Source organism: Saccopteryx bilineata, chromosome 12 (assembly GCF_036850765.1).
Source record: "Saccopteryx bilineata isolate mSacBil1 chromosome 12, mSacBil1_pri_phased_curated, whole genome shotgun sequence".
Lineage (NCBI taxonomy): Eukaryota > Metazoa > Chordata > Mammalia > Chiroptera > Emballonuridae > Saccopteryx > Saccopteryx bilineata.
In genome coordinates this window covers 11,005,224-11,023,414 of record NC_089501.1, presented here as the reverse complement: position 1 = coordinate 11,023,414, position 18,191 = coordinate 11,005,224, and the positions used below count along the sequence as shown (strand labels likewise).

Here is an 18,191-nt window from a genome sequence, read left to right as displayed (position 1 = left end):
GTATATAAATTATTAAGGTCTTTCCTTTTCTTGAAAGAGGTGTGTGTGTGTTTGCTTTGCATCTTAAATATTTATATATTTCATAAAATGGACCCAGATAAAAGATGGGTAGATATTCAAGATAGATATTCTGACCATTTTGGGCTAGAATAATTTTGATGTCTACTATATTTAAATATATACTAGTGACAATGATGTATTGGGACTGGGCTCCTACAATTTATTTAGCTGTCATATACATTCTTAATAATAGCCTGAAATAATGAAATCCTACTTTAAAAAAAAGAGTTTGGCATTGCAATTTTGTTTCGTAGTAATCTGTTTCCTTTTTCCCCTTCTCTCTTTTTTTCCTATCCTTCTGATACAACACTAAATATGTACTCTGCAGCTAGAGAATTACTCAGGTCTCCTGGTAATCTATAGTCAATGTAGGAAGAAGCAGCAATTCCTTAATATATTCAAGTAGTAGCAAAAGTAAGCATGATTGATATGGATAATATCACATGGCTGTAAAAAGTCCATCTGGAGGTATACAACATTAGCATTTTTAAAGAGAGTACATTTAAGCACTCTCACCTAAAAAACTCAGCAGAACCAAGGTTCTGCTACAGGAACATTATCTGAAAGTACATGTGGGCAAGCCCTCAATTTACAAGTCCATCTCTGATGAAAGGAAATGAGCAATTACATTATCCACGGTTAGGCTCTAATGTGAGCTCTGCTCTTCATCAGCAATTGGTTTGATAAAGGGACTGAAAGTACCATTTTAAAGAAAAGAAATGTTCAGATCATCCACAATATATTTCTTCTTCCCAAAACAATTTTTAAACCACAGCTATTAAGGATCAGGAAAAAAAAGAAAAGAAAGACTAACTGGAAAATCACGTTGCTTCTGTCTCTACCCCCAGGTGCCAACAAGCAGGGAACAAGCCCCAAAGACAGGCCGTCATAGGCGAGAGGTCATGGAATATCCACCAACCAGATAATCATCGCTGGAATAAATGGGAAGTGTCTGAATGTAGGTATGTGTATTATGTTGCCTTTGTAATTCGTTATCTAACTTGCCCCATTCCCATCCATGTAATAACCTGCCATCTCATCAGCCTTTTGAAGGCACTATTTGGCACTTGGTATGACCTGTCACACATGCATACATGCCCATGGCCAAGCTGAAATCCCCAGTGGCTTTCCAGCAGGAAGTCCTCCTTATTTTCCCGGGCTTTTAAAACGTCCTCCAAAGTGACTTCAAACTGCCTCCTGCTCTCTAGTCTCAGCATTCCCATATACAAACCTTCCTCCCATGGACACTGAGCCTTATTTCCTGAACACAGAAAGTCTTGGTTCTTGCTGTCCCCACTTCTGAAATAAGCCACAGTCCCTCTTGGCTGGCTTTAGTTTTGGTTTCCCTCCAAGACCGAAGTCAAGTTCTACTTGCACTACAAACTCTTGCTGCTTTCTCTGATATTTGTTTTCCAAACTTCTGCAGCTTGTGTAGTTATACCCTTTCCCTGGCATTTGACAACTTGATCCACTTGATTCACGCATACGTCCTGTATCCTCAGTGTAACTGTTTATTTCTGGGAAGGCAGAATCTGCCCCATCTCTGTGTATCAGCTTCCAGGGTGAGGGGGAATGGGCATGTAATGAGCAGCTATGAGGAAGTGTGACAACAACGGGGGGGGGGGTGGAAGAGGGGTGAAGGACACAAGCCCAATTACTGGCTGAGTGCTCTTGGCAAGGCTTTTTAAAGAAAATCTTTCTGTACCTTAACTTCCCCATCTTTAAAATAGAAATAGTAATCCTATCCCTCTCCTTGCATTGTTGTCAAGTTTAAATGAGCTGATCAATTTTAAAAGGACAGAATAGTCTAATAGATACAAAACACTCAAAAGCCATTACCTAGTTATAACTACATACACAGTAATATTTCATCCCAATTTTTCAACAATGCTATAACATAGTATCATCCCCATTCTAAAATCAGGAACCATGTGGCCTCGAGAGGCGATACTACCAGCAAGTGAATAAGATATATTTAATAAAAGAGAGTAAACTATAAAATATATTCATTTTATTCTGTTTAAAATTATTTTGGAGAATTCACTAAGAGCTCTGTTAAACTTGGCAGACTAGCCTTCTTGGAATCTCTTCATTTTCTAGGAAGTCATCAAGTCGTGTTCTTGTCATTGCCAAAATTCCTTGGCCGCTGCTGCTTCCTGTCTCACTCAGCACTGTGCTGGAAGGTAGTAGATGATTGATAAATCCTTGGTAAAATTAAATTTAGCCACCCTACTGATACATTAAATATACTCTGCCCTCCTGGTCCATCACTGAATCACACAGTAACTTTAGGAATTCTTCTTTAGGCCCTGGCAAGTTGGTTCAATGGATAGAGTGTTAGCCCAGCATGCAACGTCACAAGTTCAATCCCCGGACCGGGCACACATGAGAAGTGACCATCTGCCTCCTGTTCATCATTCACCTCCCTCTCCTCCTGTTCTCTCTCTTCCCCTCTCACAGACAATGACTTGATTGATTCAAGTGTTGGCCCTGAGCACTGAGGAAGCTCAGTTGAGTCGAGCATCAGCCCTAGATTAGGGTTACTGGGTGGATCCCAGTCAGGGTGCATGCGGGAGCCTATCTCCCCTCCTCTTACTTAAAAAGAAAACAGAGAGAGAGTAAAGGGGAAGGAGGGAGGGAGGGAGGGAGGGGAGAAAGGGAAAGAAGGAGGGAAGGAAGAAAGGAAGGGAGGGAGGAAAGCAGGGAGGGAAGGAGGAAGGAGGGAGGGAGGGAGAAAAGAAGGAAGAGAGGAAGGGCGAAAAGGAAGGAAGGAAGGGAGGGAGGAAGGAAAGAAAGAAAGAAAGAAAGAAAGAAAGAAAGAAAGAAAGAAAGAAAGAAAGAAAGAAAGAAAAGAAAAGAAAAGAAAAGAAAAGAAAAGAAAAGAAAAGAAAAGAAAAGAAAAGAAAAGAAAAGAAAAGAAAAGAAAGAGAGAGAAATCCTTTGTAGACCTAAAGAAACTGCCCTTAGATAGTGTATAGCAACGAGAGGGGATTGGAAGACTAACATTTTTGAATGCTTATCTCATTTTAGTGTTTTTTCTTTAACTTTGCAACATCATTTTACTTAATCCTCAAAAAAACCTATGAAGCATGTATTGTTATCCCATTTGCCAACAAGAAAAGCTAAAATTCAAAAAGTTGAGGTCATATGATATTTTTCTTTTTCTGCCTGACTTAGAATCCAATGAACAATGTGAAAGGAATAGAATTGAGACAGAAGAGAGATCAAAGGGACCAGAGTAAAAGAGGACAGAGGGAAAGGGATGGTAGGATGGGATAAACCTGAAGGGGAGGGGATGGGATAAACCTGAAGGGAAGGGGGGAGGGCGCTATGAGGATAGTGTCAAGGGAGATGTTGAGGGGAATATGGAGGGAATATGGAAGAGGGAGGATGCATTCGGGGCAACACTAGAATCTATGTAAACACAATAAATTAAAATAAAAAAAAACAAGTGTAGACTAATATCACAATTCAAAGCAAAAAAAAAAGTTGAACCAACATATTTAAAAATCATACAGATGGTAGGAAAGAATTTTCAATGCATGTCTAATACAAAGACCAAGACATGGTGGGATAAAGTGAGGCCCAGCTGCAGTCATGGAGCAGATCCTCTTGACACTAACCTCAGGTCACTCGGGCACTTCACATAACTTCCTCGTGCCTCAGTTTCCTCATCTCATGATGTTATTATGAGTATCAAAATATTTTATTTCAAAATGGCTTTGAAATTATCATTGATGCTATAAACATAAACTATAATTATAAGTCTTGTAAATATAAATGCTGAAACATTTAAGAAGTCCCCAAAAGGTCTGAAACCCCTAGCTGGTGATGGGAAGAAGGGGGAAGCAATGAAAGGTAGTGAAGACCAAAGACAAAGAAATGCCATGCCTGCGGAGGAATTCTGGAAGCAGATCTAGAAAAGATCACTCTAGTACTAGTGTTGATTCAAGGCTCTTCAGTTATAAGTCACCCTTAATGTTATATCATGTTTTAAAATGCAGCTAAAATGGTCATAACCACTAACCTAAGGACTGGGTATATAGGATAAAACATTGGAAATCAGGGCTGTTGCATATGGAGCCATATACCTTGTTTGAAATGGCTGTGTGGCAAACTGCTCATTTGAAAGATTAAGAGTAATACTACCCTTAAATACATAGTTCTACAACTACTTGTGTACCATCCAAAGTACCTGAAACCCCTTGGGTCCTAAGTGAGAACCAGCCTGCTGCTTCTTGGAACAATCTCTTCAAAAGTTTTTCAAAGAAATTAATGGCACTTCTATTGTTGATGATGTCTTTTTAATATATGTATATATTTTTTATTATTGATTTTAATTTATTGTGTTTACATAAATTCTAGTGTTACCCAGAATGCATCCCCCCTCCCCCATATTCCCCTCAACATCTCCCTTGCCCCCCTCCCCATAGTGCCCTCCCTCCTTCTCTTCTGGTTTATCCCATCTTATCATCCCCTTTCCCTCTGTACTCTTTTCCTCTGGTCCCTTTGATCTCTCCTCTGTCTCAATTACCTTCCTCAGTTTACATTGTTCATTGAATTCCTCAAATGAGTGAGGTCATATGATATTTTCCTTTTTCTGCCTGACTTATTTCACTTAACATAATAGTTTCCAGGTCCATCCATGTTGTCACAAAAGGTAAGATTTCCTTCTTTTTCATGGCCCCAGAATATTCCATTGTATATATGTACCACAGCTTTTTAATCCACTAGTCCACTGACAGACACTTGGACTGTTTCCAGATCTTCGCTATTGTGAACAATGCTGCCATAAACACATTTCTCCTTTTAAAACAGTGCATTTCTCCTTTTAAAACAGTGCTATGGTGTTCTTGGGGTAAATTCCTAAAAGTGGGATAGCTGGGACAAAAGGTAGTTTCATTTTTTAATTTTTTGAGGAATCTCCATACCGTTTTCAACAGTGGCTGCACAAGTCTGCATTCCCACCAGCAGTGCAAGAAGGTTCCCTTTTCTCCACATCCTTCCAGCGCTCATTGTGTGTTGTTTTGTTAATGAGCACCATTCTGACTGGTGTGAGGTGATATCTCATTGTGGTTTTAATTTGCATTTCTCTAATGATCAGTGATGTTGGGTATTTTTTCATATGCCTATTGGCCATCTGTACGTCCTCTTTGGAGAAGTGTCTATTCATTTCTTGTGCCCATTTTTTTATTGGATTGTTTAACTTCCTGGTGTTGAGTTTTACAAGTTCTTTATAAATTTTGGTTATTAACCCCTTATCAGATGTATTGTTGAATATGTTCTTCCATTGTATAGTTTGTTTTTTTATTCTGTTCTTATTGTCTTTAGCTGTGCAAAAGCTTTTTAGTTTGATATAGTCCCATTTGTTTATCCTGTCTTTTATTTCACTTCTCCATGGAGATAAATCAGCAAATATATAGCTGCAAGAGATGTCGGAGAGCTTACTATGTTTTCACTAAAATGCTTATGGTTTCACGGCTTACATTTAGGTCTTTTATCCATTTCGAGTTTATTTTTGTGAATGTGTAAGTTGGTGGTCTAGTTTCATTTTTTTGCAGGTAGCTGTCCAATTTTCCAACACTATTTGTTGAAGAGGCTGTCTTTACTCCATTGTATGCTCTTACCTCCTTTGTCAAATATCAGTTGTCCATAAAGGTGTGGGTTAATTTCCGGGATCTCTGTTCTGTTTCATTGATCTATATGCCTGTTCTTATGCCAGTACCAAGCTGTTTTGAGTACAATGGCCCTGTAGTAAAACTTGATATCAGGAAGTGTGATACCTCCAACTTTATTCTTCCTTTTCAAGATTGCTGAGGCTATTTGTGTCCTTTTTTGGTTCCATATAAATTTTTGGAATATTTGTTCAATATCTTTGAAGTATGTCATTGGTATTTTAATTGCTATTGCATTGAATTTATAAATTGCTTTGGGTAATATAGACATTTTAATGATGTTTATTCTTTCTAACCATGAGCACAGTATATGCTTTCACTTGTTCGTATCTTCCTTCATTTCTTTTATCAATGTTTTATAATTTTCTGAGTACAAGTCTTTAACCTCCTTGGTTAAATTTACTCCTAGGTACAGTACTTTATTTTTTTTGGTTGCAATAGTAAAGGGGATTGTTTCCTTAATTTCTCTTTCTGACAGTTTATTGTTGGTATATAAAAATGTCTCTGATTTCTAAGTATTAATTTTATATCCTGCTACCTTGCTGAATTCATTTATCAGTTTTTGACTGAGACTTTAGGGTTTTCTATATACAGTGTGTCCGTAAAGTCATAGTACACTTTTCACCGGTTATAGGAAAGCAAGAAAAGACGATAGAAATGTGAAATCTGCACCAAATAAAAAGAAAACCTTCCCAGTTTCTATAGGATAATGTGGCAGCATGTGTGCATGCGCAGATGATGACGTAACACCATGTATACAGCGGAGCAGTTCACGGCCATGCCAGTCGAGATGTGGACAGTACAGGGGAAAGTTCATTGTGTTCTGTGGGTCGCTATTTTGAATCCGTGACCAAAGTGCAATGTGAATATCAGCACGTTTATTATAATGAAGCACCACCACATAGGAATAACATTACTCGGTAGGATAAGCAGTTGAGTGAAGGAAATCGGCAGTTTGGTGGAGAAACCCTGTTCTGGTAGGCCATCAGTCAGTGATGAGTCTGTAAAGGCTATACGGGATAGCTACCTAAGGAGCGCTGAAAAATCTGTGTGTTAGCCCGCATCGAACTGCACTGAATAGGTATGAAACTGGGAGAGTTTTCCTTTTATTTGGTGCAGATTTCACATTTCTATCATCTTTCGTTGCTTTCCTGAGACCGGTCAAAAGTGCACCATGACTTACAGACACACTGTACAATATTATATCATCTGCAAATAATGATAGTCTTACTTCTTCTTTTCCAATTTGGATGCCTTTTATTTCTTCTTCTTGTCTGATTGCTGTGGCTAGGACTTCCAGAAATATGTTGAATAAGAATGGTGAAAGGGGGCACCCCTGCTTTGTTCCTGACCTTAAGGAGATTGCTTTTAATTTTTGCCTATTGAGTATGATGTTGGCTGTGGGTTTGTCATAGATGGCCTTTATCATGTTGAGGTACGTTCCCTGTATTCCAGCTTTGCTGAGAGTTTTGATCATAAATGGGTGCTGGATTTATTAAATGCTATTTCTGCATCTATTGAAATTATTATGTGGTTTTTCTCCTTCCTTTTGTTTATATGATGAATCACATTGATTGAATTGTGAATATTGTACCAGCCTTGCCTCCCCAGAATAAATCCCACTTGATCATGGTGTATGATTTTTTTCATATATTGCTGGATCCAGTTTGCTAATATTTTGTTGAGGATTTTAGCATCTAAATTCATCAGGGATATGGGCTTATATTTTTCTTTCTTTCTGTTGTCTTTGCCTGGTTTTAGAATCAGAATTATGTTTGCCTCATAAAATGAACTTGGAAGTCTTCCTTCCTTTGATTTTTTGAAATAGCTTGAGAAGAATAGGAGTTTATTCTTCTTTGAATATTTGATAGAATTCACTTGTGAAGACATTGGGCCCAGGGCTTTTGTTTGTTGGAAGTTTTTTAATAACTGTTTTGATCTCATTTGTTGTAATCAGTCTGTTTAGGTTTTCTGATTCTTCCAAATTGATTTGGAAAATATTATGTTTCAAGAAATTTGTCTATTTCTTCTAGGTTGTCTAATTCTTTAGCACACAGTTCTTCATAGTATTTTCTACAATCCTTTGTATTTCTGTTGTGTCAGTGTTATTTCTCCACTCTCATTTTTAATTTTATTTATTTGAGTCCCCTCTCTTTTTCTGTTGGTGAGTCTGGTTAAAGGTTCATCAATCTTGTTTACCTTTACAAAGAACCAGCTCCTTGTTTCATTGATCCTCTGTATTGTTTCTTTAGCCTCTATGTCATTTATTTCTGCTCTGATCTTCATTATTTCCTTCCTTATACTACCTCTGGGCTTTACTTGCTGTTCTTTTTCTAGTTCTTTTAGATGCAGGGTTAAGTTGTTTATTCGAGCTTTTTCTAGCTTCTTAAGGGATGCCTGTAATGCTTTGAACTTTTCTCTCAGTACTGCTTTTGCTGTGTCCTACCAATTTTGAGTTGTTGTATGCTCATTATCATTCATTTCTAGGAATTTTTTTATTTCTTCTTTGATCTCATTACTAATCCATTTGTTATTTAATAACATGATATTTAGTTTCCAAGTGTTTGAGTATTTTTCAGTTTTTCTGTTGTGGTTATTTCTAGTTTCATGCCATTGTGATCAGAGAAAATGCTTGATGTGATTTCAATCTTCTTAAATTTGTTGAGACTGCTTTTGTGCCCTAATATGTGGTCTATCCTAAAGGATGTACCATGAGCTCTTGAAAAGAATGTATATTCTGCTGCTTTAGGGTGAAAGGTTCTAAAGATACCTATTAAATCCGGTTGCTCTAGTGTGTCCTTTAAGTCTGCTGTTTCTTTTTAAATTTTCTTTCTTGAGGATCTATCTAGTGATGTTAGTGGGATATTGAAATTCCATACTATTATAGTAATGCTGTTGATCTCGCCCTTTATATCCATCAAAGTCTGCTTTATATATTTAGGTGCTCCTATATTAGGTGCGTAGATATTTATAATGGTTATATCTTCCTGTTGAATTGCTCCCTTTATCATTATGTAGTGACTTTCTTTATCTCTTACTATAGCCTTTGTTTTAAAGTCCATTTTATCTGATATAAGTATTGCTACCCAGCTTTTTTTTCATTTCCATTTGCATGAAATATTTTTTCCATCCTTTTACCTTCAGTCTATGTGCATCTTTTGTTTTAAGGTGTGTCTCTTATAGACAGCATATGTATGGGTCCTTTTTTCTTATCCACACAGCTACCCTATGTGTTTTAATTGGAGCATTTAATTCATTTACATTTAAGGTTATTAATGATATGTAGTTGTTTATTGTCATTTCATTCTTTAAAGCTGTATTCCTCTTTTGCTATATTCTTTTTCCAATTTGATCTGTTTACAACAGGCCCCTTAACATTTCTTGTAGCATTGGTTTGGTTGTAATAAATTCCTTGAATTTTTTTTTTTGTCTGGGAAGCTTTTTATTTCTTCTTCAATTTTAAATGATAGCTCTCCTAGATAAAGTAGTCTTGGTTGTAGGCTCTTGTTCTGCATTACTTTGAATATTTCTTACCATTCCCTTCTGGCCTCAAGTGTTTCTATTGAGAAGTCAGATGTCATCCTTATGGTGGCTCCATTGTAGGTGATAGCCTTTTAATATTTTATTAAATTATTTTCTTTTTATCAATTAGCTTTGGTATTTTAATTATGATGTGTCTTGGTGTAGATTTCTTTGGGTATCTCTTTAATAAAATTCTCTGTGCTTCTTGAACTTGTGTGACTTTTTCCTGCATCAATTTAGGGAAGTTTTCAGCTATGATTTGATTGAACAAAGTCTCTATTCCTTGTTCTTTCTCTTCTTCTTCATGAACCCTCATGATGCGGATGTTATTTCTCTTCATGTTGTCACAGAGCTCTCTTAGAGCTTCCTCAGACTTTTTGAGTCTTTCTTTTTGCTGCTCTGCTTCTGTGCTTTTGTTTACCTTGTCTTCTAATTTCCTGATTTGATTCTCAGCTTCATCCATCCTGCTTTTAATTCCTTCCATTGTGGTCTTCATTTCTGATATTGTATTTGTCATTTCTGACTGATTTTTATTTATTATTTCAATGTCATTTTTAATACTTGCTATCTCTTTATTTAGGTGTTTGTTATAACCATATATTGTTGTTCTAAGATCTTTGAGCATCCTAACAATCATTATTTTAAACTCTGCATCTGGTAATATGGTTATATCTGACTTATTCAAGTTCTTTTCTGAGGATTTCTCTTGATTCATTTGGGTTGCTTTTCTCTGTCTTCCCATTTTGTCTGTGTATAAGAAGGGTGTGGCCACTAAAGTCCAATGAGTGTGGCCTCTGTGTTCCCTAGGTGTGGTCTGTATGCAGGCCCACCACCACCACCCTCTCTGCTGCTGCCTCGGGCATTCAGGTATGAGCATTGCCAGTGCCAGCTGGCTGTGGCTGTCACTGTGGTTTTCACCTCTCCTCCACAGGAGGGGTTGTGTTCATGTGTTCATGTCTCTGGGTCCACAAACCTCAGCCTTTACTCTGCCGCCCCCCATGGTGTTGCTTGTGATGTCTGGGGCTGTAGGCCTTGGCACCACAGGCAGGACTGCACACCTGTGTTCTGCCGTGGGTCTCCACTTGTTCCTGGGCTTTCACCTGGCCCTACAGGTGGATTTGTGCTCATGCATTGGGCGCAATCCCCAGCTCCATGGGCCAGGCATGGCTGCATGCCCACACTCAGCTGCAGGTCTCTGCAGTTCCTAGGTTTTCGCCTTTCTCCTGTGGGCAGGATTGCAAGTGAACTGCTCTTGCTCGCCAGGCCCTGTAGCCAGGCCAGACCATTTTCATGCGCCCCTTCTACCCCCGCCACGTGAGACTGAGCTCATGCCCGCCCTCAGTCATGGCCAGCCTGGTTTCTGCCCCAGCCAACTGGACCATGCTTCCACATCCCGCCGCCCCCGCCCTCTGGCAAGCCCTCAGCACTGTGGATGGAGGTGCTGCAGCTCAGACCCTAGCACTCAATACTGCATTCCTAAAGGCTCCCTCCTTCTAAGTGACTCTGCTTTGAGTGCCGTGGGAGAGCTTGTTTGGCCGGTGTTCTGCTTCCCTTTGCTGGTATTGCTGGTTCCAGGGGAAATACTCACTTTAGATTTGGGCAGTGATTCAGCCCAGGGGTTAGGGTGGCTGTCCCTCAAAGTGTTTCTCCCTGTGCTTCCTAGATTACACTCTCTTCCTGCTACTCCGGTCCTCTTATCTCTCCCCATCCCCCAGAGTCCCGGGTAAGTGGTTGTGAAAGAGGTTTTCTGTATGGTCCCTTTAAGAAGAATACTGGGTCTGAGAAATCTGTCTCTTTCTCACAAACAGTATTCTGGCTTGTTTTTCAACTAAATACTGTCCATACACTTCTTCTAGGCTTTGGGGCTGTAGGCTGGGGCTTTGTACCTGGGGCTTAGGACCCTCCTCTCTCCATTAAACTAACTTCCTGCCATGGGAGTCTCTCCGGGCTGCCATCTCTGCATTTCCGCTTTTTCTACCAGTCTCAGTGTGGCTTCTTCAGTGTTCCTTGGTTCAAGAGTCCTCTTAGTTTAGTCCAAAGTTGTTTTTTCCAAATGATGGTTCTTAAAATTAAGTTGTAATCCAGTTTGGTTCTGAGAGGTAGAAGTTGGTATGTCTGCCTACTCCATCGCCATCTTGCCTCCCCATTGCTGATGTCTTGTTTTGACCTTGTAAATGTTGTAGGGAAGTAAATGTATTTGATGAGTGAATAAGCATGTGCTTCACTTGTTATAATATTAAAAACAGCTCAGTCTTTTAAAACTGTAAGGTGCTTTTCATTTTTTAGCATTTAACAACATTCCTACTGAGTTTTGATAATAATTAATCCCAGCTTATGATCTAATGCAAGCATTTGAATTTAAGAAAGTTATTTAATATAAGCATGTACCCATGTTCTTTCTCTTTGTTTGTTTATATAACTTCCAGAAACCACCTACCAGATTTTTCAAATTGCATTTTAACCTGAATGAAAACAGGAAACCTAGCTGATATTTTAAACAGTATTCAAAAAGTCAAAGAGAAATTAAGACATCACTTTTATAGTCATCTTTTTTCCAAGCTTGCCCAGAGGAGACTTCTACTTCCAAGAGCAACTGCTGAGATAGAAAATCTCTGATCAATTGCTCTATTTCACCTGACCAATTTTAACTGTCAAGTATTTTGAAAAATATAGACTATGACAATAACACATTTAACCTATTTTAATAGCCTCTTAAATATTTGAAGCTTTTTGTTATTGTTAATTACTAAGCACATTAATGGTACAATAGGTTTTAAGAATAATGATTGATGTAATACAGCAAAAAAAAAGCTATTTTGAGGAATATATTTAAACTATATTCCTAAATCATAAGGATATCTTTTTTTTCTTTTTTCTTTTTTTGTATTTCTCTGAAGTTGGAAACAGGGAGGCAGTCAGACAGACTCCTGCATGCACCCAACTGGGATCCACCTGGCCCACCCACCAGGGGGCAATGCTCTGCCCATCTTGGGGCATCGCTCTGCTGCAATCAGAGCCATTCTAGCGCCTGAGGCAGAGGGCACAGAGCCATCCTCAGCGCCCGGGCAAATGCTGCTCCAATGGAGCCTTGGCTGCGGGAAGGGAAGAGAGAGACAGAGAGGAAGGAGAGGGGGAGGGGTGGAGAAACAGATGGGCGCTTCTCCTGTGTGCCCTTAAGGAGCACATAGGATATCTTATAAACTATAAGTCACTATACAATATATTATTTATAAAAATAATTTTTATAATACCAAATTATGTTTGTCTGCAAAATAGTGAAATTAATAAAGAAAAGTTTTCCTACTTCTATTACTTAAAAAATATTTGTGAACATGGGTTCTTCAATACATAGCAGAATGGCACTTGTCTGGGAGAAGATTCACTAGAATTATAATTGCTGCTATTTAGAGTGCCTGTTCTGTGCTAGGCCCTTTAAAATAGATTATTCCTAGACTTTAGTGTGTCCCTGCAAGGAGATTTACTTTTCCCCATATGTCCTCCTATACAGTTGGGGCTCAGATAGGTTAATAAATAAGTTTAGTCAACTATTAAAATGGCACTGCCACAGTTCAAACCCAGACTTTTGGGATGCCTATGCTCATGCTCTTGAACTATTAGGGAAGCCAGTTGCCTCCATAAAGGTTGGGACATAGTTTTAAAAAAAATCCCCTTCAAAAATACAATAATAATAGATACAACTCATTAATGTGTCATGTACTAGGCTAGGTGCGTTAGGGACTTTAAATTTTTTATCCTAAGATATAGCTCAAAAGGGGTTTCTTCATCTCAGGTTTTCAAATGAACTGGATATTAATATTCCCATCTACCCTGTGAGAAATTTAGGGTTCAAAGGCACTGAATTACTGACATAAGATAGCACACCTTATAAGTAGCAGAACTGCGTTTCCTACTCAGGTCTTGTCAAATTCCAAAATCCATGCTCTTTCTAACACTATTATAAGCTCAAATATATGTCTGATTCATAAAATAAAGACTCTGAACTACTATACAGTTATCTTTTTTCTCTAAACTTCTTAAAATTATTTCAGTTTTGTTTAGCAATTATTGAACTTTCTGTTAGTAAGGAACTTTCAGAAAATTAGTCTTAAGTCAATGAATGTGGCATCAGTTTGTGTTGATTCCTATGGTGCTCATGTTGCCATCAGTCAAATTTTAACATTGTAACTCTCGTGCTTAGCTTATATTTTAAAATCTAGACTTTTACTAAGAACTTAAAAATTAAAGACATTTATGACACTCAGGAAAACTGCCTCACATACATAAATTGCTCTTCTGAATACCGCAAGTTACAGACACAACTGAATAGCTTTCATTCCAATCTTACAAGAAGCCTAGAGAAGCATTTTGCATTCATTCATTAAACAGGTGTTACTGATTGCCAACTATTTTCATAACTGTGTGCTGGGGAGATTGGCAAGGAAGAAGAATGCAAACACCCCTGACCTCAAACAACATTGTGAATTAATTAGGGACAAAAGACATGAAAAGCATTAAGTGTCTGACCAGGCAGTGGCACAGTGGATAGAGCATTGAACTGAGATGCGGAGGACCCAGGTTCGAGACCCCAAGGTTGCCAGCTAGAGCGCAGGCTCATCTGGTTTGAGCAAAAAGCTCACCATCTTGGACCCAAGGTTGCTGGCTTGAGCAAGGGGTTACTCAGTCTGCTGAAGGCCCGTGGTCAAGGCACATATTCGAAAGAAATCGATGAACAACTAAGGTGTTGCAACAAAAAACTAATGATTGATGCTTCTCATCTCCATTCCCATCTGTCTGTCCCTATCTATCCCTCTCTCTGACTCTCTCTGTGTCTCTGTAAAAAAAACAAAAAACAAAAAAAAACCCATTAAGTAATAAAAATGAAGTAACATTACAAAAAAATGATGATCTGATCTGTGGTGGCGCAGTGGATAAAGCGTCGACCTGGAACGCTGAGTTCGCCCGTTCGAAACCCTGCACTTTCCTGGTCAAGGCACATATGGGAGTTGATGTTTTCTGCTTCACCCCACTTTCTCTCTCTCTCTCTCTCTCTCTCTCTCTCTCTCTCTCTCTCTCTCTCTCTCTCCCTCCTCTCTAAAATGAATTTTAAAAAGTTTTTTTTTAATAGAGTGCTCCAATTTCATGGCTGGAGGCACTGACTATGGGTGAAAGTAGTGAAAAAGGCCTCATAGAAAAAGGCAGCTGACTAGGCAGAGAGGATGGATGGCACTGGCCAGGCAGGCACTTGGGGTGGAGGTGACCAGGCAGCAGGTGCATTTATTATCCTGAAGGCTTGTACAGGGGAACTGGAAAAGACAAGATCAGAAAAGGAGGTGAGTCCCCATAGCCAAAGGCTCTGATTCTAGCTGAAGATGCTGGCCTTTGGCCTCCAGGCGATGGGGAGGCATTAAAAATTTTTGAGCAGGGGAATGACATAATTAAAACAGTGCTTTAAAAAAGACAAATTTGGCAGAACTGGTCAGAACAAATTTGCAGTAAGAGTACAGCAGCAAAGAAACTACTGCAATAATTCAGTTCTAAGGTGATGAGGTTTTGGACAGACGTGACAGTGGGACTAGAAGGAAGAAAATAAATGCAAGACAGAGTGCAAAGGAAGACGAGAGGTGATGAGTAGACACGAGAGAGAAAGACACAAAATGAAATTCTGTTTGGGAACTTTTATTGTTTATAAATTTTGTAGAGTTTATTGGACATCATATGTAATATTCATGGTCTGAGATGCCATTTGATTCAAGGAAAATCTTGCTTTTATTCAAGGTGGCATTTCTTTTAGCCAATTTACATAGAAGTCTTTCCAAGAGATAATAAATACTACATTAAAATGCCTGAGAAAATATGTGTAGCTTTACGTTGTAATAATAGTAACTACAGTTATAGGATGGCAGAATACTTAGATGAGTAATGAAAATTCAGCTAAATAATGCTGTTTGTCTCCAAAATTCCAATTTATTGTTTTTGCTGTTGTTTTATTTCTATCAAATTGACTTTCAAAAACTGTTCATTGCTGCCTACAGTTGATATGATTCTCTAGTAGTTTGGGGTTTATTTGGTGTTTCCTCCCAAGATTAATTCCATTGTCTCCAAAATGTTCTATTGTATAATTATAGTACTTCACAGATGGAAAAAACTGAGCCATAAAGAATGTAAATTAATGATTTATTCATAGTAATGTGAGAACTGAAGAATCTATCTTTTCTTTTCTTTAGGTCCAGTGGACTTCATTGATAAAATAAGACTACAAGAAAATTAAGATTTTTTTTGGTTGTTCAGGTTTAGTAAAAGTACCCAGTGCCAAGTAAATGCAATCTTGTTTTGTAGAACATAACACAACATACACACCATTGCATTACTATGATATCTATATAACTGATACAGATATATCAGTTACTTCACAAACCAAGTGTCATTTTAATATTACTTAGATGCTGTTTTTAATGCATCAAGTAAAACATATTGTGGCTTCTAATATTAATTCATTCTCCACTTAGCATTGTTAAAAATATTTATGATCTGGTATCGAGCAAAATATATTATTATCCATTTCCCCCCACTTTGATAAAAAGCGTTCTTCAGTTGTTTTCGAGGGACAAATGTTGTCAAAGTTTGATGGTAATTTATGTTGTCAGTCCATTAAGTTGATTTTATGGCAGCCAACACAACTATTGTCCATTTATGAGAAAACCGAGGATCACTCTAGGTCTCCACTATGGCCATTTGATACCTGCCCTCTCATTTGGCTGACCTTGAGGAGAGTTGAGTTTGGTAATTTATGGCAAATACCATCTAGAAGACCTATTTGCAAGATTCACTGTCATTTAGCGCTAAATGATCATTGCTGAGTCCAGAGACAGTCTGAGCTCCTGACAGAGCAATCCCATAAAAAATATTGCCTACCAACCCAGGTGTCCTTACCAATTATCTGAAGTAGAAATTAATACTTTTAAAAGCTGCTAGTTTTTGAAAGGTTATTACAATTTATTCCAGCGGATTTTTTTTTGCACATTATGATGAATTAGTTTATTACGCCATCATTTTCCATGTCAGCATTTTAGAAGATTGAACCATAATGTTGAAACATTAGTGTGAATGGTAAACATACTATTTTACAGCTGAGTAATATATTTCTTTAAGAAAAATGTGCTCACTTTTTAATAACAGGTAATTTTATGTTTATGTTCCCTAATGCTGGTGTCAGGTATTATTTATTTGTTTAGTAAGAACTGGAGAACTTTCTTTTAAAATGTTAATGGTGACTGAGACAGATTTTAGAGTCATAGTAAAAATGTATTACTTAAAAGTAAAAAATATACATTTTAAACATTTTTCTATGAAACCTAATATTTTGTAAGATTTTCTTGATACCAATTAAATATGATTACTTCCAGGGAAAGATACTCTTGTCTCAATTTTTTCTCTAAATGTAGTAGACTGCGGGGGGGGGGGGTTCATTTTTCTAAGGCCTACTGGCTCGGGTTTTTATTTAATAAAACTTCTTCAGCATAAATTATTTAGTGATATTCTATCATTTATAGGTATTTTGAAAATAATATTAATTAGCAATTTTTAGGGTTTTTTTGTCATTGTTCTTCATTATATGTCTACTAAAATAGTAAAGAAGTATAGGTAACTTTCTATTTACCACATATTAAAAAATACCTCTATATGAAAAAGATTAATTAGAAGTATTCTAAAGAGTCCTTGATGTACTACTATATTTTTATTTATATAGCAAATAATTTTGAATGCCTGACATGCCAGGCATTATAAAACTCTGTGTAGTTGGGACAGAACCATAGCAACAGCATAGAAGTTTAATATTTTTATTTCTGTTACAATTATTTTTATCCATTCAGTGTTTTAAAAAGTATATAATGCTGCAAAATTCTAAATCTTGGTAAGCTGATTGTAAACAAATTCAGTAACACTTTGAAAGTTTTACATTTGCTACCTCCGATCCAACAAATGCTTGCCAAAGCATATTTGTGTTTTCTCATCAAACACATTTGTTTCTTTAGCAAACATTTTCAATACTGAAGTATTTATTTTTGTTGATATGACTGAAACAAATGTTAGTTTCAGCAGAATTAAGATTTACAACATTCCATAAATTTTTCCCATTGTGTCAAAGACTTTTCTGATAATGTATGAGGCTGATGATGAGAATGCCAAAGTTTCTTTTTGGAGGAGGAAGGATAACATACATACAGAAAAAACAAACCCCCGGCCAGATAGCTTGGTTGGTTAGAGCATCATCCTGAAGTGTACAGGTTGCCAGTTCTATCCCCGGGTCAGAGCATATTATAGGAACAGATGGATGTTCCTGTCTCTCACTCACTCGCCCTCTCTCTCTCTCTTTCTCCCCTCTCCTCTCACTAAAATCAGTAAATATTTTTTTTTTTAATTTTAAGAAAAAATGCACACATAATAGTATAGAGCTCGATGGGTTGTCACAGAGTGAACACACATATATAACCAGCACTCAAATCAAAGGATAAAAATCAACATTTCAATGAACACTCTTGTGTCCCTTCCAGTTAATCACACCCCACCGTCCACTCCTAGTAACCATACTTCTGATATATGACATCATGGATTAGGTTAGGCCATTTCTTGAAATCTATAAGATCATGATAAAATTATTACTTCTTTTGCTCAGCATGTTTTCAAGATTCATCTACTGGTTGGATTCTGTTGTATTTTGTTGTCATCACTATGTGGTATGTTCCATTGTTTAGTGCACCATATTTTATTTATCCAGTCTATTGATGATAACTAGATCCATTTCATTTTGGGGTTAAAGCAAAAAAAAAACAATTTTGTATGATAATTACATATATGTATACAGTATATCATAACTATATACAAGATATTGTATATATAGTGTACACACACACACACACTGGAAGCATATCTGTT

General features: G+C 37.5%; 1 protein-coding gene across 8 annotated transcripts in view; it reads left to right on the top strand.

The window, feature by feature from the left end:
• Positions 1-18,191, top strand: part of HS3ST5 (heparan sulfate-glucosamine 3-sulfotransferase 5) — a 297,971-nt gene that overhangs the window by 166,946 nt on the left and 112,834 nt on the right. For 4 of the 8 annotated variants that reach the window (XM_066248389.1, XM_066248392.1, XM_066248390.1 and 1 more), the window contains one exon: positions 909-1,022. The exons of 1 other annotated variant lie outside the window; for it this stretch is intronic. The gene's annotated coding sequence lies outside the window, so the exon portion shown is untranslated. Of the gene's footprint in view, positions 1-908; positions 1,023-2,197; positions 2,244-4,669; positions 4,721-18,191 lie in introns of those variants that run through there. 3 more of the 8 variants (XM_066248393.1, XM_066248395.1, XM_066248396.1) reach the window with 3 other exon arrangements.